This window comes from Lepisosteus oculatus, chromosome 14 (assembly GCF_040954835.1).
Source record: "Lepisosteus oculatus isolate fLepOcu1 chromosome 14, fLepOcu1.hap2, whole genome shotgun sequence".
Lineage (NCBI taxonomy): Eukaryota > Metazoa > Chordata > Actinopteri > Semionotiformes > Lepisosteidae > Lepisosteus > Lepisosteus oculatus.
Genome location: NC_090709.1, coordinates 52,605,347 through 52,627,759, shown reverse-complemented (window position 1 = coordinate 52,627,759; position 22,413 = coordinate 52,605,347). Strand labels below are relative to the sequence as shown.

Here is a 22,413-nt window from a genome sequence, read left to right as displayed (position 1 = left end):
TCACTACAAGGTGCTGACGTACCTCTACCATCTTATTTTTAGTTAGAACAGCTATACCATCAGATTTATTTTCTTTGGACCCACTCCAGATTGATGGGCCCAATGTCCACAGTTCATCCATATCCTTTAGCAGTTTTTAAAGGGTAACCCCCACTCCTGTAACAACACAATATCAGCATTTACCTTCCTCACAAATGATAGTATATTCCTTGCCCTTAACTTGGAGCGAATGCTTCTCACATTTATTGACACAATATTAAGAGCCATACTTGAAGTAGGACCTGGGGAGACTAAAAGCTCTGGCTAGAATCGTTCAGTAGGTGACACCTACTATACAGGCCTCCCCCCCCTTTTGCTTTAATTGTCTCCTCCTCCACCACCCCCACAATCCATAGGATATTTCTCCACCTGCCCTCCTTGAGTCTCTGGTTCTAAAGCTTGGTCAGTAAGATCACATATATTGGAGACATCTAAACCCATGGGAGAACCTACCTGAGGACTCGGAAAATGATCTTCCCTCACTCTACTGCTCGGAGTTAAATCATTTTCTAAATCCAATGTCTCTTTTAGACTGCACCCTCTGTTCTGTACATTTCATTTGAGCACTTTCAGTCTCCACAGGTGGCAGGCTATTGGAAGAGATGCTACCAATCAATTCAGATTCCACCTCACTTTTTGCAACATCATCATTCTCTTTTACCTCCCCCTCATCCCCTTCACTCCATTCTGAACCCTCGCTCTCTTTTTCACCACTTTCTTCAACATCAACCACATCCAGTTCCTGATCCATAACCACTGCTCCAGCCCTAAAAGCCTCTTCAAACTCTTCCTGTTTTGTCATTGGTCTTCCCAGTTTTGTTCTATTTGCAAAGGAATTTGGACAGTCTTTAAACACATGACCTTCACACTCACAGAGATTACATTTCCTCACGCTTGTACATTCAGTATATGCATGTCCAATTTCCTTGCACATACCACACACCACCTTTGTACAGGCATCCACAAAGTAACCCAGCTCCCCACATCTCCTGCACGGTTTTGGCTGCCCTTGGTAGAACACAAGGCCTCTATTTTCACCTAATCCAATCAAAGAAGGAATGTGTTTAAATCCACCATAACCATTTTTTGTCTTCATGCAATGAAACAGGTACTCTCCATGCACAGTTCCAGATGCCATCATCATCCAAGACTTTCTGAAGCTCACCTTTCACTAAACAATACTTAGACAACCATGTCACAACATCTTCCTTCATCACCATCTCATTAAACATGCGAACAATCACAGTCCTATTAATTAATAATAATTGCTTACACTTATATAGCGCTTTTCTGGACACTCCACTCAAAGCGCTTTACAGGTAATGGGGACTCCCCTCCACCACCACCAGTGTGCAGCATCCACCTGGATGATGTGATGGCAGCCATACTGCACCAGAACGCTCACCACACATCAGCTTTCAGTGGGGAGGAGAGCAGAGTAATGTAGCCAATTCATAGAGGGGGATTATTAGGAGGCCGTGATTGGTAAGGGCCAATGGGAAATTTGGCTAGGATGCCGGGGTTACACCCCTATTCTTTTCGAGAAACGCCCTGGGATTTTTAATGACCACAGCGAGTCAGGACCTCGGTTTTAAGTCTCATCCAAAGGACGGCGCCTGTTTACAGTATAGTTTCCCCGTCACTATACTGGGGCATTAGGACCCACACAGACCACAGGGTGAGCGCCCCCTGCTGGCCCCACTAACACCTCTTCCAGCAGCAACCTTGGTTTTTCCCAGGAGGTCTCCCATCCAGGTACTGACCAGGCTCACACCACATTAGAAAGATCCATCAGCTTCTGCCATTCAAACATTCTAATCAGGCCCACATCTTTTTTTCCTCCTCTATTTTCCTCCTCTATTTTCATCCAAAACTCTTCCAGTAACTTCGCCGATTGAAACTAATGTCAAAACCAATTCCCTTCAGCAAAGTGATTAAGCATTTGACATCGAATGCCTTAATCCTTTCTGTAACACCTTCCTTGAAAAGTCCAACCATGAAATATCACCCGAGTGAGCCGAAACCTCACCACCCTTATACACCAAACGTGCGCAAAAGTAACAGCGCATGCCGACTCTACAGGCCGCCATGGCCGTTACAAATGTGTCAAAAGCAAACTAAACCTAAACCGAAACCTCATCTGTGCACCAAACCCACCAAAACCCTATTCCCTTAACCAAACCCACCAAAACCTTATTCCCACTTATACAAAAACTCCACTCTCGACTTCTGGGTTCAACCCTTTACATCTCGAACACTGGTTAGAGACTCAGTGTGTCCCAGGCTCAGCGGTTATATAGGACAGGACTCGGCGAGCTGCAGGTGAAACTCGTTGTTCTGCGCTCCCCGTGCGGAATGCGTGTCTCCTCCCTCCAGACTCATCAAACCGCCTTCATACTCTACAGCGGGAAAAAAAAACTCCCTTTACTGTCTTCATACAGTACATCCCTCTTAAATCCCAGAAACACAGAAACTCCGGGGCGTTTCTGTGAGTCAGTACTAGGTTTCTCTGTTCGAGGTTACAAGCAGAAACAATAAAAGTGCTGAAAGCAGGAAGTTATTTCTGCTCGTAGGCATAAATGTGTAAAAATAAATGTTCTGATTCCTAAAACCTAATAAAATCCATGTAAGTCTCCTTTTCGTCCCCAATGCATATAACTGAATATAAACCAGTCACGTTCAGCTACTTTTCTGATGTATATGAATACACTAGTTCTGGTGCAGCTCTTACAACAAAGATACTTAAGAACTTTTTTTTCATACGAGCTCTTGCCGTTTTTAAATTGAATATTTTTTCATTTCAGTAAATCACACGAAACACCAGCAACACTCATTGTAAGCATCTGGCCAATCACATTCCTGAATTTCAAACCCATTTAGTATTTATTTTTAACTTGTTTTATTTTTTTTTAATTTTAAAACCTGTTTTAAGTATTCTTGCCATTTTTAGCATATTGTAAGTGGATTTTTTCAAATATTTTATTTTTTAAATCATATCAACCCATTGTAAGTTCCCATTGATAATTCCTGAGCTTTATAACTGTGTATTATTTCTTTTTATTATTTTACAGAGCTTTTTAATATATTGTGAGCATTTTAGTGTCATTTTAAAATAGGACTATCAATGCTCCTGACTTTTAAACCTGTATTTATTCTGACATTATTCTCTCCACCTGCAGATGAGGGAGGTATTTGATTTTAAATTTGTTGATTTGGGGGGAAAATGTACATTCATTTCCTTGTATGTATCACCAGTGGGAAACTTTTTTTGGATGAATTGCATTTTTGGATGAATTGCAATCTTTACTTCAAGGTCTTCAGGCTGATATAGAAATGATGGGAGATTTAAATGACACATTTGATAAATCAGACAGGAACAGCATAACATCTAAAATGGCAGAACCCTCTAAAGTACTGAAAAAATTCCGGCACATTCATAATAAATACAATTTATTTAATTTAAAGCATAAAATTTGCTTTAAAAAGAAAACCACAATTTGTACGATATCATATTTCAATATCGACATTCAGATGAAGAATTTGAGGATTTGAATATCATTGAAGAGTACATCGATTTTGGGACAATGTTTGCATCTGAATAATCCTTCCTCCTGGAAAGAAGGAAAAAAAAGTTTTGAGTCTCAGTCTTCAGGATCCCCCCCAAAAAACGTGCAAATTTGTTTCCGATGTATTTTGGATAAAGATATAACTCTCATAGAAGATACATTTTATCAGTTGAATGCAGTCGATACTTTCGACTTTTTATATGATGATAGGACCTACATTTAGGGCTCAGTACTGATAACACTGCTGCTATTGATTGAGTAGAAATAATTGATGTACTGGCAGTTCTTTTTCTGAGGCAAGAGGTCCTAGAACACCTCCTATAAAAATGTTAAGATTCAGAGCAAGAAATATTTTTCCACCTCACCTAATGCTATTGCATTAACAAGGCTGAAGTTGGCTTCTTATTCACCAGCTGCTGCTTTGTGTTTTTCGTTCCATCTTAAATGCTACTGCTGTGATGTTATGTCGTCTTTCGCCTGTAGATGGCTCTCTACAGACATTTTTAAAAATACTTATCCGGATGTATTATTGTACATTTCCTCAGTAAAGGGGAATATGTAAGTAGAGACTGTCAAAATTGCATTTTTGTATGAAACACATTTCAGAAACACAACTCACAATAAAACAAACTGGCATGTTATACCACGAGTAAATAAGACAAAGGCAAAACGTAAATTCACTGGCACTTCCTGCATATTTTCCACGACCTTGCCTTCTGATCATAAAAAGTCTCAAACTCTTGCATTTTACAAGAAATTTTAATATAGCAGTTTTAAATGGGACATTTAGAACATGGCATATGAGACTATATGGTTAACTGAGGATGAGCAGAGGGTGATCGAACCTACCTCCTGGTTATGAAAATGTCTAAAAATTCTGACACAGATGTGTGAGAGACAATGGAAAAGACTATAAAAATCCTGAACTTCAGGACATTGTACTGTACCGTTTTTTTTAAATACGACCCTCTGAACATGGCACGAGAGAATACATTGTCAAATGGTAAATGCAATGTTTGCTATATTTCTAGGGCCCTCCCTCCTGATTTTAAAATCATCTCATATTTCTGACATCAAGGTGTGAGACACAATATAACAGACTGTCAAAATCCTGAACTTCAGGACATTTTATGATACCATTTTAAAAATATGACCCTCTGAGCATGGCATGTGAGAAAATGGCATGTGAGAATGCATTGGGAAAAGGTGAATGCAATTTCTGCTGAATTGCTATTGCCCTCCCTCCTGATTACAAACTCGTCTCACAATTCTGAGACTGAGGTGTGAGACACAATGTAACAGACACTATTAAATTGTGAAGTACAAGAGATTATACTGTTACGTTTTTTTTTTAATATTGACCCTCTGGCATGTGGGGACTTGTAGTCAACAAAATAGCACACATTCTGCCAATTTGCTTTGTCCCTCCTTCCTCGTTACCAAAACATCTTAGTATACCGACACTAAGGTAAATGTCTCTAAATCCAGAAGTTAAGTTGTCAAAGTATATCGGAGTCAACCAATACTGATCAGGTTCTGCTGCTGCTGAGCCCGCAGCCTTCACCATAAGGTCCGATTCCCCAAGCCTGTACCCTTCAGAAATTGCAGTATAGAATGAAAAAAACTCCAATAGATATCGGCCACTGTTGGCGATTTTCCTTTAAGAGAGATAGATAATACTTTATTAATCCCGTAGGGAAATTGACAAATGATTCTCCAGAAATTTTATGGAGTGTATCACTTTCACTGAGACCGAGGAGTGTTAAGCTGTACATGAGTCTTTGTGGCTCGGTTGTTAACAAAAAGGGTGGTGGTTTGAGCCTTCCCAGGGACGCTATGAGCCTTTTAATGTACACACCCATCTCACTTTACCTCCACAGCCGGTCTTGTACCGCAATCAAATACAGAGCCCGCAGGGGGCAGTAGGCTCGCAAATATAGCTCACTGTGTATATAATGAAGAAGCGGAGGTTAGTTTCTCATCTGCATGTTGCAGAGCCTTATGCAACTCGCAACAACACTTGGGGTTTGATCCCTGCACGGGCTATTAGTTGAAAGACCATTGTAAATGATGTGTAACAGATTTATCCAGCTGGCTTTTATGTTTCATACTAAATTGCTATCTTGAAACCAAAATAATTAGAAATATGGAACACAACTGTTGTTCCCCACAAAGGAAAGCTGTTTTACACTGACGTCACTCCTTTTTATTTAATCCAGAATTTAAAAACAACTCCGCCCTATCAAAGGAAAATGTTACACAAAAGTTGGAAAGCACACTCTGAGTCCATCTGTATATTTGATTTCCGCAATCCGTTCAAGGCTGCCTATGTTAATCGTAAGTGTATAGATGAAACATTTAATATATTGTTCAGTTTAAATCAAAATGCTTTACTACTACAAGAGAGAAGTATAGTATGGAGGTTGCGACAAATGTGTGATTTCTTGGAAGAAAACTACTTTTCTTTGCGTTCGAAATTAATTCGAAACAATTGACACACAAACCCTTTGTCTTTTTTAAAGAGATTATATCTTTAAACAGACAAATGTATAAAATGTGTTTTTTTTACCTAGAGATTTTGGACAGGGGCGATGTATTACTAGAAGAGGCTGCTGACTAACACTGTGCTGTCTGGAGATCAGCTCCATTTGCAATAAAAAACCATGCGTAACAAAGCTGGAGAGCAGCTGAACTTGTGCTCAGTAGTCAGTATGGTGCTGAGGGTTCAATACTGGCGTTGTTGTATTAGCACAAGCTGCACAGGCTCTGAATCAGACCATTTCAATTAGTCTGATCAGTGCAGGACAAGTTAATGTAGAATTATTGCTTTGTCTGTCTCTTGTTTGTATATAAATGGATGTCTCTGATAACTTAATGTTAGTTTTTATTTTAGTTTTACGATGTAGGTCATGCGTTGATATTCCTGATTCAGCTCATGTTCCATAGGAGAGAAGAGATTCCTCCTGTTTCTCGTACAACCATATCAGAACAGAAGCCCATGTCACCCAGCTCTGATTCAAGATCGAGTTGCATCTTCAACATTTTGTTTTTGTTTCTGATCATAATTTTCTTTAGTTATGATTAATATTGAACTTTTTCTAAGTAAAACAAAACTAATCAAACATGCAGGCAGATTTTTGAAAAGTATTAGGAGTTGATAGGGCGCTCCTTCGGAATAGTCGTCAGAAAATGTGAGAAAAGGAAAGTTACGTAAACTCTCACACACAGCATTAAAGACTGGAATCTGATCATAAAAAAACTAGCTGTCTCCCCGTCGGTAATCAAACCCCGGTTTCCCGCGTGACAGGCTGGGACACAAACAACTTTACTAACTAGGAGCGCTTGCTAGCTATTAGGAGGCATTTACTCTTAAATATGTTACTGTTTTGGGTTTCGACATTAATTTTCCCGATACCAGTTTTTTACAAAAGTAAAGGCACATGGCACATGTGTGGTACATCACGTCCGAGTTTAGTGACAACTACCTCAGAGATTGTAAGCTGGGTAGTTTCAGATCACTTCTTTTTAAAGGTTCAAGCAAACCCGAATACCTTTGTGTAATCGTTTTTCATAAAGTGTAATTGTATTATAGAATGTGCCCTTAATGATTTTCTTGATACGTTATATGTGCTCTTGTTTGTATTGTATGTAGTTTTGTTGTTCAAATAAAACGTAAAAGACACAACTTTCCGGATGCGGCTGCTGTAAAAATAAAATGACATCAAGGGTGCTGTACGCAGAGGTGTGAAACCTGCTCCACAGAAGATCTTTATCCAGAGGTGTTAAAGAAGTAGAGATCTCGCCATGAGAGGGGAAGCATCTCAGAAAAAGCAGGTGCAGTCGGTTCCACGGTCATAACGCCACTAATTCGGGCGACAAGAGCAAAACCCACCCGGCTTCCTCCGGGCAAGTAATGAGACAAAGAGACGCTGCACAGCGGGTAGCGTGGCCGAGCGGTCTAAGGCCCTGGATTAAGGCTCCAGTCTCTTCGGGGGCGTGGGTTCAAATCCCACCGCTGCCAGGTGCTTCTGTCGAGACCCCCTTTCAGCTGGCTTCAGACGAAAGGGAGGGAACTGCTTTTTGGCAGTCTCTCGAGAAACTAAGCAAAGTGTTTAAAGATACTTTCTCAGCTTGACATCAAGGCACAAAACAAAAACCTTCTTGCGTCCTCTCAACCCAAAAGCGCTTTGCCACTTTTTGCGTTATGCAGGGAACGACGTCTGCCCAGATCCCTTTTGTGTCAATGCAAATCGTAGTGTGCCCTCCGTTTTAATGTTGGCTGTGCTGGCGTGCTGCTTCTGTCTGTGAAACTTGAATGTTCTGCTTCTTCACACCAAATCGTCGGCGGGGGTTGAGCTTGTTAAATCTTTGCGCATAGCGCTCCTTTGGAAGTACTTTGTCCAAGTTCAAAAGCAATCGTGGGATTTACTTCATGCGTGCAAAAAGCATGCCTCGCACGACAGATTTAAATGGGGAATGGAGCCTGCTTCTTGCTGTTTTTCCTGTGGTTGCAGTTACAAAGTTGATCGTGCTTTCACATTCTGTTAACAGTATTCACTGGCTGAGCATTATCAGTTGGTTCGTAAAGGAATCTCTGCTTCGGTTCCAGAAAAGTCATCTGTAGTGTGTTTTTTTTTCTGTGCCCATGGCAGTCTTTTAAAGCTGGTAGTAATGGCGGCGAAGTTAATTTTTTATCCTCTTTAAAAGAATAAGAATAAGGACGGGCTGGGGCGAGCTCCATTTACCACTCTTTCAGCTAACCGCCGAACTCGCGAACTGATTACACTGCAGAGCCACAGGCGCCTCGCTTCTCTCCATTCTCTGGGTTAGGGTGAAAAAAAAACTTTGCTGGTATTAGCTGGCCTGCTGGGAGTACCTCTTCTTCACTGATAAGCAAGATTTGTGTTTCATCTTTCGCAAGCTGTATAGATTTCTTTCAAAACAAGTTGTTCCAGAAAGGAAACGGACACTTGCATTCACCTGAATTAAAAGGCATGGGATTTGCCCATAAGGATAAATTCTGTACAGTAAGACAGGAAGAAAGGCACCGCTGGGAATCGGACCCAGGATCTCCTGTTTACTAGACAGGCGCTTTAGCCAACTAAGCCACGGCGCCGGCAAAGTGCTGTCCTTTGACAGCCACTTGGACACGTCTCTACTGCTCTGAGACATCTGCGTTCGGTGTGCACCGAGCCTGCTCGCCTTGCAAGTTGCCTCATTTACATGCGATAGTTCCACCACTAAGAGAAAGGATGAGAAATGGCTTTTATCTGTCACTTTTCATGTCAGAGGATCTTAATCTGCTTTCCCTGTACAAGAGGATGTCCAACTCATGTAGCTAAAGACGTAGACGACAGTGCTCCACTGAAATCTTGATCTCACAACCCTCGGCATGACTCCGCTGTGTTCCGCTTTAGACAAAGGGGGGAAAAGACTTCTTTCATCACACGTTTTGCACTGTTTACGGTGTTTGCAGTGCTCTTTCTTAAATGAAAACCAGGAATCGGCACCATATGAGGTGAGACTAGATAATATTGGAACAAGTAGCCTCGCCATTCCATGCGTGACGTGAGCAAAGTGTAATTCCTGTCTTTATAGTGTGCTTGTTAGAGACATAGCTGGCACCCAGAGCGCTTTAAATCCGGGAGTCAGCAGCCCAAGACAAGAGAGTTTCCTTCGTCTATGTTTTTTGCGTGAAGGGGGAAACCATGCGTGTGCTGCAAACGATCTTAGTATCGAAGTGCCGTCCCACATAACCGATCCGAACAATCTGCTTTACAGAGGAGCACTGCCGGAGCTTATCGTTGGCAAACTGAAGACCAGGCTGACCTCTTCTGTGACTCTTGAACACTGAGTCTCAAGGTTGTGAATTCAAGCTCCACGCTGGCGGGAAATTCCATAGGTAATGATCACATTTTCTTGCATGCTAATCAAAAGAAATATTAAGAAACTTTTCCCGATACCAGTTTTTTACAAAAGTAAAGGCACACGGCACATGTGTGCCACATCACGTCCGAGTTTAGTGACAACTACCTCAGAGATTGTAAGCTGGGTAGTCTCAGATCAGATCACTTTTTTTATCAAAGGTTCAAGCAAACCCAAATACTTTTGCAAGAGACATTTCAGAATCCCAGACAAATCCGGTACGATTGCTGGATCCCTTGAATTCGACTGAACTATAGCACAGATCTGCAGTCCACCATTAGAATACTGTGGGTGTGCTGTATAAGCCATACCGCCCAAAATAGTTCTAAAACAGGAGAAGCATCCTCGTTTAGGAATGTGGTATAAAGTGAAATGGTCTGGGAAGAGTCCTACATTTGAACAGTTCAAAATAGACGTAAAGGGGTATTTACGGACTCTTTCGAAATGTAAGAACAAGCTGTGCGGACCTTATCTTTACTTTGTGTAATCATTTTTCATAAAGTGTCATTGTATTATAGCATGTGCCCCTGACGATTTTCTTGATACGTTATATGTGCTCTTGTTTGTATTGTAAGTAGTTTTGTTGTTCAAATAAAACGTAAAAGACACAACTTTCCGGATGCAGCTGCTGTAAAAATAAAATGACATCAAGGGTGCTGTACGCAGAGGTCTGAAACCTGCTCAACAGAAGATCTTTATCAAGAGGTGTTAAAGAAGTAGAGATCTCGCCATGAGAGGGGAAGCATCTCAGAAAAAGCAGGTGTAGTCGGTTCCACGGTCATAACGCCACTAATTCGGGCGACAAGAGCAAAACCCACCCGGCTTCCTCCGGGCAAGTAATGAGACAAAGAGACAGTGCACAGCGGGTAGCGTGGCCGAGCGGTCTAAGGCGCTGGATTAAGGCTCCAGTCTCTGCGGGGGCGTGGGTTCAAATCCCACCGCTGCCAGGTTCTTCTGTCGAGACCCCCTTTCAGCTGGCTTCAGACGAAAGGGAGGGAACTGCTTTTTGGCAGTCTCTCGAGAAACTAAGCAAAGTGTTTAAAGATACTTTCTCAGCTTGACATCAAGGCACAAAACAAAAACCTTCTTGCGTCCTCTCAACCCAAAAGCGCTTTGTCACTTTTTGCGTTATGCAGGGAACGATGTCTGCCCAGATCACTTTTGTGTCAATGCAAATCGTAGTGTGCCCTCCGTTTTAATGTTGGCTGTGCTGGCGTGCTGCTTCTGTCTGTGAAACTTGAATGTTCTGCTTCTTCACACCAAATCGTCGGCGTGGGTTGAGCTTGTTAAATCTTTGCGCATAGCGCTCCCTTGGAAGTACTTTGTCCAAGTTCAAAAGCGATCGTGGGATTTACTTCATGCGTGCAAAAAGCATGCCTCGCACGACACCTCTACATACCCGACCACCACTGCATCACACAGCTGCCAGCGCACCTCACCATGCCACACAGCTGCAAGCGCACCTCACCGTGCCAGGCCACCACTGCATCATACAGCTGCCAGGGCACCTCACCGTGTCAGGCCACCACTGCGTCACACATATTTCAGCGCCATATATTTCATGGATATTATGGAATATAATGGATGGATATCTTAGTTATCTTTCTAGTTCACAGGTTTGCATGCATAATTTAATTTTGAAAGCCACTGAGACATCAGGTACTACTGTTGTATTTATGAAAAAGAAACAAAACAAAAAACATACTAACAACTGTGCCATCCTACTCCTTAGTTAATACATTTTATTATTCATCAACAGTTAACATTGTTAGCAAAATATTTTGAATTATATTTAACCCTATTTTTTCTTTAGTTTTGTATTTAACTTATTATATGATAGTCAGACTTAATGTATATTTGAACAATGAAAATATATTTTTACAAGATTTTACATTAAGCACTTAAAATTAATATGGTTAATAATAGTAAACTGTAAAATGCTTTAACAAGATCGGTTAAACTGCAAAGAAAATGCTTTCAGAGAAAATGTTTCAGGTGTGAAGAACATAGATCTCCAATGCAATTTCAACCAAACCTGTTCCCACACACCCTGCCCCCACTACCATTAGAAAATACACAAACATTTTAGCGTTTCATTCTGAGCAGAAGACCTTCACACCTGAAGAGTGCTGGCTGTGACGAATTAAACCGGTTTTACAGGTTTCAATCACAGACCATGTGACATGGGAGTCAGGAAACTAACACACAGCGCCACTGGATTTGATAACGCTATAAAAACGCTATAAAATAATGTGACTTTAACAGAACAAGTTTACAGCACAGTACAAAAATAAATGCTGACCATGACTTTAGAAGCATAAATTGCCTTACACTCAATTTAAACACAAGCTGTCTTTAGCCCTCTAAGCTAGTTCATACAGAAATGTAGAGATCCAGGCTCAGAACACACAGCTTCATTAGCGAATACATATGCAGGACAACTAGAGAAGACGTTTTACAGAGGATGGATTTTTAGAAACATCCCATCAGTGACATCACTGAAGTCAACTCCTAGGTACTGTAACTGTCGTGTGGATAGTTTCACAAGAATCAGACAAAGGTTTAAGCATCACTTGTTCTAGATAAAACTGCAAAAAAAAAAAACAACAACCAATAATGTACTTCTTTGCGGCTCTGTTTGCCCAAATCATATATTCACAACGTGAAATCTAGAAAATAATATTACGTAACCAAAATCCGCAATATGGAAACAGAACCTGTGTAATTGTTGATAGATGATGTACTCGTAACATTTTTTCAAGATGAACTACAACATTTAAAAAATGACTTGTATGTACTTGATATCTCTAATCAATCCACAGGTCCCAGCACAAAACGAAACTAAAACACATACCGTTTCGCGCTTCTTATTAGTTGCTCAAAAAGTAATTTGACCGTATGAAATGCATAATATAAACCTAGAAACATATACGTGAGCAGTACTTAAGCACTGTAGTATCGGTGTTAAGACATACCTTTCAAATACTGTAAATCAAGTTAAAAATATCTCAAGACCGATTCTGGTCATAATGAAACCATGTTTCGTGTATGTTTTCTTTTTCATCTTGAAATAACTCATTTCTAAATACCTTTTTCACTGTTAACATCTTGCAGCAACTCTGCAACAAAATATACACTCTGACAGTTCATCCTGCTACCAACATTAAATAAAACAAATCTTAAGATTTCTATATTTATGTCTTTATTTAGTGGTTTCATTAGTGACAAAGGCTAAACTTTCTTGGAAAAATGTATTTTATATGTTGCGGAAAAAACTGACTTGCTTTAACAAAATATGTTTACAAATCCTTTCACCTGGCATTTTCGAAGTTAGAAATTATGGAACGCTCTGTTAAAAGCAAGGGAGTTTTTATGTCCGTTGCAGTTCTTTTGCAACATGAATATAATTATATCGTTATTAATTTCTTGAGATACGCAATTCCATATTATATTTCCTTTTAATCAAATTCTAAAAGTATGCTTGTTGACTCCGGTATCGCGTTAGTTAAAGACTTCGAAGCTTACAATGTTTAGGAAGAAATGGAATACTGGTGTGTATTTTTTTCTTTAAAGTACGGAGACCAGCCATATACTGTCTGTTTATGTTCCAAAATTAATATCGTTTATGGCCTTCACACGCGTTACAGTATGCTCCTATTCTTTTTATGCTCAGAAGAGCCCACACACTCAGCTCTTAACCCCAGTGTGCAGAAAGGGTCAAAACGTGTTTCTCAGCAGAAATAAACATGTTTCTGCAAGTTTGGTCAACCCCATGTAAGTTATGGGGCAGTAACAGCACACTTTTCAAAACGTGTTTTTCAGCCCGAAATAAACGCGTTTTTTCAGACAACTGAATCCCCATGTAATAATATTTCTCTTCAGTGGTAAATTAGATATGAATATTCAATACTTAAATGGGCACAGTTAAGACATTAAATATACATATTCATACTGTATACAGTACAGTTTGCATACGGTAATATGTTTATGTTACGCGATTAAAAAATAAATAAATAAAAATGAAAAGTCCAGCACCAGCTGGATTTGAACACACAACCTGCCAGTTGGTAGTCATGCACCTAGACCAGTGGGCTACAAGACAGCTCGCATGAACACGTAGGCGAAACAGCCCTACAGAGCCCTGTCGCAGTACATGGATATAATCATACCGTTATTAAATTCTTGAGATACGCGATTCCATATTATATTCCCTTTTAATCAAATTCTAAAAGTATGCTTGTTGACTCCGGTATCACGTTAGTCAAAGACTTCGAAGTTTACAATGTTTAGGGAGAAATGGAATACTGGTGTGTATTTTTTTCTTTAAAGTACCAAGACCAGCTATATACTGTATGTTTATGTTCCAAAATTAATATCGTTTATGGCCTTCACACGCGTTACAGTAAACTCCTATTCTTTTTATGCTCAGCTACTAAGATTTCCCTTCAGTGGTAAAATTCAATATCTACAACGGGCACAGTAAAGACGTTTACAGTAAGTCTTTCTACGACAGACCAACGGACCACGAGTGCCCCTGTCGGTCAACCAATCACGCACCGCGGTATTTTGCGTCATCACGCGTCACGATGCACGACGCCGTAGCCAATTACCTCCGGTACGTGTCTGTACCGCGCACTTTGAATGGCTGCATCTGTAAGGAGATTGGAAAATATAAGAGCGTCTGAAACGTATAAGTACAGTACAGGTGGACGTAAAAGTAGTTAGATAAACAGTTTTTGTATTTTTATACAATTAGTTGCAATAGTGGAAACAATTTGGATTTTTTCGAATGTCTCAAAACCAGACATGCTGAAACGCTGTAGGTTTAGAATCGAGACTGGGGAGAATAACGTCTTGTGAGAAGATCTGTTTACCTAACGATTAGATCCTGTAAATCCCTTGTAGCCTCCCTAAGTCTGTCCCAGTCCAGTGGATAAAAATGTATTGTTAATGGAGTGTTGGTTTCTCTGTTAGGGGATACTGGAGCACTACTGTCATGCTTGTTTCACTCCTCTGTTCAACAGTGTGCTATAGAGTAATGTATATGGGGAGACGGCAGGAAGCCACAGGAGTATTGGGGCAGCAGGTTTTACTTGCCGAGTACCAGATTTTAATGGGTGGTTTTATCCCAGATCTATTGGGTTGGAATATTATGCATTACAAAGAATGACTATCCAGAACAGGGTATCACGTGGCTTCAACTGACTGTGATCACTCAGTATGTTGATGGTATTCTGAGTTCTTCCCCTGACGAGGAAACCCACAAGTCTGAGTTGCTTCAGCTTTAGAGTGTCTAATATTAAGCAGTTATAATAAGGCCCTTTTGTGTCGAGCATTGTGGAATTTTAACAGGGCCAGGGTGCAATGTTTTTACGGGGTGAGCACAACTTTTAACAGATCTGCTTAAGGGGGGAGTGCAGTACAAGGACAAGATTGCCTTGGTTCCAGCAGCAAAAGCCGCCTGTAATAATTTGAAACAAGCTCTCTTACAGGTGCTGAGACTGGGGTTTCCTCAGATGGATCAACCATTCCTTTATATGTAAGTGTGGACAAAGGGTTACTGTATATGTATATAATGTATGTATTTGTTGCATGTAGGCCACAATTCTGGATGGCTATGGAGAAATAGGATTCTCTCACAACGGCAGGGACTCCAGTTAAGAATACTGGGCTTGTCTCTGAACTGATTTGTAGTTTTACAGCTGCCGACAGAAGCAGCTTGAGTAAGGTGTAAATAACACAATAAATAAAGAATTCCAGTAACTCAAGGTAACAACCATGCAGATGCAGATGCCAGACGAGCGGCACTGGGAGAGCGGGAGTCTGAGACCCCTGTGAAACCTCTATTGGGGAAAGGGGAGAATTCAGGTTGAGGGCTTTAATAGATGTTTAATAGTGGTTAGAACAAATGTGTAAAAATGTGGGGTTGTATAATGATGGGATGTGGACTGGCACATACCCAAGTGTATGACAAAGATGATCCCGTGGTACGGACTGCCCTTCCCCTTGGATACTGATCTAGGGGCATACTACACTGGGAAGGTGTGCCAGGCTGTAATTGCCTCACTAGGGGTAAGTTAGAAGTCACATTGCCCCCATCACCCACAGTCTGAAAGACCAACTAAGGAAATATCAACTGAAGGAACACCATGGGTAGATGCTCTACCTGCAGTCCTGTGCGGTTTGCGGGCTGGAGCAAACAGAACTGTGAGACTGAGCCCATTTGAGATCATCACGGGCAGCCAAAGAAACTCCCTGGAGGCCAAGTTTGGCTAACGCACTGATGAATTAACTAACTCTCTATTAAAGTATTGTAGGTTTGTTAACTGAAGCAGTGCACAGGGCTCGTGAACAGGTGCCGGACGCTTGGGGACCTCCAGTAGAGGTGAGACACGACCGGATACCTGGCGAGTGGGTGTAGGTGAAGAAGAGATACCCTGCCAGACGTTGCAATCCTGCTGGGAGGGACCATATCAAGTGCCACCAACTACTGACTGTGCCATCTGAGTGACAGGATGAGATCGCTGGATCCGCGTATCGCACTTTCACCGACCCACGGCACCAGAGACTGAGTGAACAGAAAGAAGGATGTTGTTACCGTTTCTGTGTCTGATGTTTCCTAAGACCAACAGTGTGCTTGTTAGGCCTGAGGAGCATTTCTGGGGATATGGTATCAATACATTCCGGGTGTTGGCATATCTATAAGCCAAAAAATTATAATCGGAGTTGGGTCAGTATTGCTGTTCCAAGATCCTGACGATAGATCTCCACATGGCTGAGGTCTGCGTTTGGGTCCTGGAGTAGGACTTTATGTATTTGTAGGATTAGGGTTGTTTTATATGTATAATTGTAACTATCACTTGTACAAAAACATCAATAACATATTGTTGTAACTGTGGAACACACAATGTCATGGTAATGCATGCCTGTACATCTAAAAAGGAAAGATCTGCCCTGACATTGTATGTGTAAAAATAGGCAGTCCTGACGTATGCCATATTTTATAAGGGGGGAATGAAGTAAGAGATAAGATGTAAAAAGGGTTAACTTAAGTCAGTTCTGCCTGAAAATTAGACTTCTAAGCAACAGGGGTTTATGGCAGGAAAGGGGGTTAACTGATAAGGATTCCAGATGCGAACAAGGAACCCCCTGGGGGCATAATCTTAGACTGACCATTTGGCCAGGGCCTCTTAACTGGCCAAATACCATGACCCCACCCCTTACCATAACATTGAATGACGTCTGAAGCAGCAAGCAAGGACTATATAACCTAAAAGTTTGTACCGGCACATCGAACAATACTTCGGTTTTGTTGTTTCTTGCGGGAAACAAGACTTCGGCTTTATTTTTCCTTGCATGCAATAAACTCATCTGTTTTACTTCATCTTGGGATCAAGAACCTTATTCCTTCTGTTACAACAGTACCAAACGCACGTTTCTTCTGTAACCGGAGCCGATCATTTGCAATTCGGCTGTGCCGACAGACCAGGACGAGCTCTGTCGGCTCAAAAGCAGCGCAGGACCTGCAAGTACAACAGAAAGATTAGCATCCAGCGGGGGCCTCTTAGTGAGCCCAAGATCTCATCAAGAATCGGCTCCAGCAACAGGGCTGGGCGCATTGTTCCATTTTCCGACCACTCTCGGTGTAAACAAGTCCCTCCTGGTCTCTGCTTGAATTGCACTTTCCTGCGTTTGCTTTGGTGTAAGTGGCTTCCCCTGCATGGGCGAATGTGAAGAAGATCCTTAGTAAGTCATTGAAGAAAACCGAGAAGAGGTCGAAGTGGCCTCTGTCGTTCATCAACGATCCAGTCAGGCAGTACTCCTCTGTAAAGCGCCGTTCGTTCACATCGATTGGCTTTTTCTTGCCTTCATTCGTGCAAGTAGTAAAAGCGGACGCCCCTATTCTGCCGTGACCCGGATTCAAACCGGGGTTGTTGCGGCCATAACGCAAAGTACTGACCACTATACGATCACAGCGAGTTACCGAGACACACGCGGCAGGGCGGAAAGGGCTGTGCTCTCTTCGTGTGACATAATTCGGAAAAGTCCTGACGTTGCATTTCAACTGAGCCCCAGTATACATCGACCCTTCGACACTCTGAGTGACAACTCTCTTGCGTGTTTTCTCATATTTATGTAGTTTCCTTGCATGATGCCGGGAACAGCATGGTTGTTCGCTGCCATATAGTAAGGCGGTTAGGGTTCCTGGTTTTCACCCAGGCGGTTCGACTCGGTTTTGCCTCCTGCTTTCCAAAAGATCAGCACCGTGTACGAAAGAGCAGCATTAAAACTACTCGAACGTGCAAAACGTGCGAGAAGAGGGGGCGCTTGTTTCCAACCGAAACTTCTCGCGTGTGAGACGAGCTGATCATCGCTGTGGGAGGGTTACTCTGGTAGACAGGGCTGACCTTCGGCAATAGGATTTATAGTCTCCAAGATGATATTTGCACTTTCTGGAGAGGCGTTTTTCTCCACTTCAGTAGCCCGATTTCGTCGATTGCGTGGAGAGGGCTGTAGAATGTGGCGCCGCCTTTCCTGCTCCGTCCATGACAGGCGTGCTGGTCTCTGGAGAGAGAGCACCGTCCATCAGTGCACTCCAATAAAGGCACTGGAAGCAGCTGAATCGCATTGGCGAAGCTCAGCACTGGGCCGCTGGGCACGTCTTACCATCGTTTCCATAGTGTAGTGGTTATCACGTTTGCCTCACATGCGAAAGGTCCCCGGTTCGAAACCGGGTGGAAACAGACATCTTTTGTCGCCAGGCACAAAAGGGGATTGGGGATTCGTCGAGCGCTGTGATCGAACAGACCCACTCACCTCTTAGTGTGGCGGAATCTGCACAGTGCATGTCACAGCGCATCCTGCTTTCACTTCAATGCGCGTCCTGATGTACCCCAGTCTCCCGCGTGACAGGTGGGGACAGGTGACAGGTCCTATACTAACGAGGAAGACATCGCTCTCTCCGACCCCCGGCATCGTGTCCCGACCCACCGTGCTGGAAGCCGACGCGTGCTGTGATTCCTTTACGGAGCAGAAATGACAACCGAGGAGCCGAGAGATCATTTCAGCATTTCGCGTCTGAACGGAAAACACAAATGACCAACTCGGAATGACTTGCCTCTGACGCTTCTCAAAGCGTTCTTTGTGCATCGAACAGACCCACTCACCTCTTAGTGTGGCGGGATCTGCACAGTGCATGTCGCAGCGCTTCCTGCTTTCACTTCAATGTGCTTCCTGATGTCGAGTCGTGTGCCGTGCGGAGGCTCTGAAAGCGAGAGCAATGAAAAGGTGCACGACGCTGTGAAAGAAAACAGAGAAGTGAAAGGCAGTCATTTCTCTAAGGAGGTGAAAGAAAAGCTACTCCCCGTCGGGGAATCGAACCCCGGTCTCCCACGTGACAGGCGGGGATACTTGCCACTATACTAACGAGGAAGACATCGCTCTCTCCAACCCCCGGCATCGTGTCCCGATCCAGCATGCTGGAAGCCGACGCGTGCTGTGATCCCTTTACGGAGCAGAAATGACAACCGAGGAGCCGAGAGATCATTTCAGCATTTCGCGTCTGAACGGAAAACACAAACGACCAACTCGGAATGACTTGCCTTTGACGCTTTTCAAAGCGTTCTTTGTGCACGACGACTGCGCCGCCTAGCAGATACAAATGGGTTGTACAACTTTGAACTAGCAAATGGAAGAGGGCTAAGCCCCCTCTCTTTTAGCCCAGGTTCGATCTGTCTCCCAGAATCACCAGGGCGCACACACACACACACCCGTGCCGTTGAAGTGCTCTGCTTCATTTCTAAGGGCAACTCAACATTCACTCCTACCCCGAGTGCAGAAAAGACAGCATCCACAGCAACAACAGCTCAGGTCTCTGCACAGGAGCTAAGCTGCCCTCATCTCCTCTGCTCTGCGGCTCCTGCGGAGTGGAGTCCTTCCTGGAGCCGTGTTTGCAGGCAGCGGCTCCCCGCGCCCTGTCTGTGCGTCGTGTCCAAGAGCTCCTGGGAGGAAGAGAGAGCCCTCCCACTCGGGGGCTTTTCCACGGTCTGTGTGAGGAGGGGCGGGTGTGTCCAGTAGCTTATCGAGCGGAAGCCTGGGGCGGCGGAGAGCTGTGATCGTGCAGACCTTGAGGTGTCACCTCTGTCTGCTTTCCCGCCCCCCCTCCGCCCAAGCTCTGCTCCAAAGTAGCCCGGCAACCCCTCACACCTGCACGTGTCACAACCTAAGGTGCGGTCATGAGACACCCATGGGGTGTCGTTCTGTTCTTGCTAATTGTTTCCTGCCCGTCGCAGGCAGGAGTCCATGCGAGGAAGATGCGCTGGACAGAGCTCAGAGGGCGCAGCTGGGTGGCTTTCCTTCTGAGTGACATTCCTGCAACACTCTCCCGCTACTCTTGGTGCGCTCATGCCACAACACAGGAAGGCTGGAGCAGGTGGCTGTGGGCTTAGCGCACCGCCGAAATAGCTCAGTTGGGAGAGCGTTAGACTGAAGATCTAAAGGTCCCTGGTTCGATCCCGGGTTTCGGCATTTTGTTTCATCGCGCCCTTTGTTCCTCTCTCCAGCACCCCCTTCCTAAAGTGACGCGTCCCTTTCTCAGCCCGAAACGCAAGCGAGACACCAGCAGCAGTCCCTGCAGGTTTCCGTAGTGTAGCGGCTATCACGTTCGCCTAACACGCGAGAGGTCCCCGGTTCGAGACCGGGCGGAAACAGCCTCGTGTTGCACGCTCCTGTACTTCACAGAGGTCTTGAGCAACCGGTCATTTGTTCCCAATGTATTTCCGGTGCCTTCGTGCACTCTTGTACCAAACGCACGTTCCTTCTGTACGCGTAGCCGATCATTTGCAATTGGGCTGTGCCGGCAAACCAGGACGAGCTCTGTCGGCTCAAAAGCAGCGCAGGACCTGCAAGAACAACAGAAAGATTAGCATCCAGCGGGGGCCTCTTAGTGAGCCCAAGAGCTCATCAAGAATCGGCTCCAGCAACAGGGCTGGGCGCATTGTTCCATTCTCCGCCCACTGTCGGTGTAAACAAGTCCCTCCTGGTCTCTGCTTGAAATGCACTTTCCTGCGTTTGCTTTGGTGTAACTGGCTTCCCCTGCATGGGCGAATGTGAAGAAGATCCTTAGTAAGTCATTGAAGAAAACCGAGAAGAGGTCGGAGTGGCCTCTGTCGTTCATCAACGATCCAGTCAGGCAGTACTCCTCTGTAAAGCGCCGTTCGTTCACATCGATTGGCTTTTTTTTTGCCTTCATTCGTGCAAGTAGTAAAAGCAGACACCCCTTTAGGGAGCCTGTCAGCACCCGGCGTTTTCCCCTTCTGTAAGCTCTCCATAGCCTCTCAGCTCTTCTACTGTCAAATCCCCCTCAAGTACTTCCCTATCTTCTTCACTCAAAACGTTTTCTAGCTTTGAGGTAAAAAAATGAATTTCTTCATCCTTTACCTCTGTAGAGCTGTACAGTCTTGAGTAGAAGTGTCACGCCCTCTGCAGCCAGAGGGCGGTCCTTCTCTGTCCTGTCCCTAGTTTCTGGTCTGCTGTCCTTCCTGTCCCTCTCTTTCCCTTGGCTAAAAATTTCAGGGTCTTGCACTCTGTCCTCGCTCAGCACTGACGTTCGGATGTCCTGAGACCCGCCTAGCACCAGGGCGCCCCACGTCCGCTCCCTGAGGGCACAGGTTTCTATACGGCATTCCTGAACTCTTTGCACTAATGAGCCCGGGCCTTTTTCCCGTATCGCCGCTAAGCATATGGGTCTTTTTCCGCCCTCCTGCTCCCCACGGTTAGTCCCCTTGGACGTCCGTGACAAGAAGGCCTCGATGCAGGAGAGGATAGCACTCGGCTCTGTTCTCTCTCTTCCCTCCTCATCAACTACACTTTCCATGACAGACTTGGAGCCTACCACTTTCCTGAAAAAGAAGCAAGTACACTTCTCATTTTCTTCCAAGAACTGCACTCTGCTTCTTAACAGCACTCCTCGACTACTTTCTTCCGCTATGCTCCGGACATCCTTTTTTAAAAGGGTGATATCCTCGAGCACATCGAAGCCACTGTCTCGTGTAGAGACGCTGCAGCTGCCTCTGTTTCCTGGCTAGCACTCTTCTCCGTCTGGCAGCAGCCTTCCTTCCCTCATCCATGAAAAAGGCCTTTGTCCTCACCTTCACCTCCTCCCACCACTCTCCTACTGACTCGTACAGACACTGCAAGGACAGCCACTGTGATAGTTTCTCCTTGTAGCGGGATACTACCCCCTCATTCTCTAGCAGCTTTGTGTTGAGTTTCCAGAGGCCTGGGCCAAAGACAGTCCCACCATGGAGTTCCACTCTACTCCCTAAAGCCTGATGATCTGAGAAGAAGACAGGGTGAAGAGTGACCCCAACAACTTTCACTCTCTCTGAGACAAAGCAATAGTCAATTCTGGAGCTGCTATTCCTCCCTGACCATGTATATCCTGCTATTGTGGGATATATACATCTATATGTGTCTGAGAGTTTAAAGTCTTGAACTAAGTTTTGCAGGGCCAGTGAGCTGGAATCCAATTTTATCGGAGAGCTAGACTGCCTATCTGTGTGCTCTAAGATACAATTAAAATCCCCTCCCACTATCACGTCTGTGCTACATAACAATAGGGGAGAGAGTGCTTTGAGTAGCTCCACCCTTCCTCCAACGTCAGTAGGACAATACACATTGATTAGCCGCAGGTTAACGGTCCCCCATTCCACATCCACACACAGCAACCTGCCATCTATGACCCTCTGAATACTTTTCAATTTGAAAGCCCATCCTTTGAAAAGAATGGCCACGCCAGAGGTTCTGTTGTTATTGTCCCCTGACCAATCAGAAGGCCCTTTATCCCACCTATCTTCAAAGCTTTTATACCTCTCTTGATTTA

The 22,413-nt window shown here is 43.9% G+C and overlaps 7 non-coding genes across 7 annotated transcripts; 5 read left to right on the top strand and 2 right to left on the bottom strand.

The window, feature by feature from the left end:
- Positions 1-7,544: 7,544 nt before the first annotated feature.
- Positions 7,545-7,626, top strand: trnal-aag (transfer RNA leucine (anticodon AAG)). Its single transcript has one exon. It is a non-coding gene; the product is annotated as a tRNA-Leu (tRNA).
- Positions 7,627-8,647: 1,021 nt separating this feature from the next.
- Positions 8,648-8,721, bottom strand: trnat-agu (transfer RNA threonine (anticodon AGU)). Its single transcript has one exon. It is a non-coding gene; the product is annotated as a tRNA-Thr (tRNA).
- Positions 8,722-10,395: 1,674 nt separating this feature from the next.
- trnal-aag (transfer RNA leucine (anticodon AAG)) lies at positions 10,396-10,477 on the top strand. The gene has a single exon. It is a non-coding gene; the product is annotated as a tRNA-Leu (tRNA).
- Positions 10,478-18,201: 7,724 nt separating this feature from the next.
- Positions 18,202-18,274, top strand: trnav-cac (transfer RNA valine (anticodon CAC)). The gene has a single exon. It is a non-coding gene; the product is annotated as a tRNA-Val (tRNA).
- A 616-nt stretch (positions 18,275-18,890) lies between these two features.
- On the bottom strand, positions 18,891-18,962 carry trnad-guc (transfer RNA aspartic acid (anticodon GUC)). Its single transcript has one exon. It is a non-coding gene; the product is annotated as a tRNA-Asp (tRNA).
- Positions 18,963-19,984: 1,022 nt separating this feature from the next.
- trnaf-gaa (transfer RNA phenylalanine (anticodon GAA)) lies at positions 19,985-20,057 on the top strand. The gene has a single exon. It is a non-coding gene; the product is annotated as a tRNA-Phe (tRNA).
- A 109-nt stretch (positions 20,058-20,166) lies between these two features.
- trnav-aac (transfer RNA valine (anticodon AAC)) lies at positions 20,167-20,239 on the top strand. The gene has a single exon. It is a non-coding gene; the product is annotated as a tRNA-Val (tRNA).
- Positions 20,240-22,413: the final 2,174 nt, after the last annotated feature.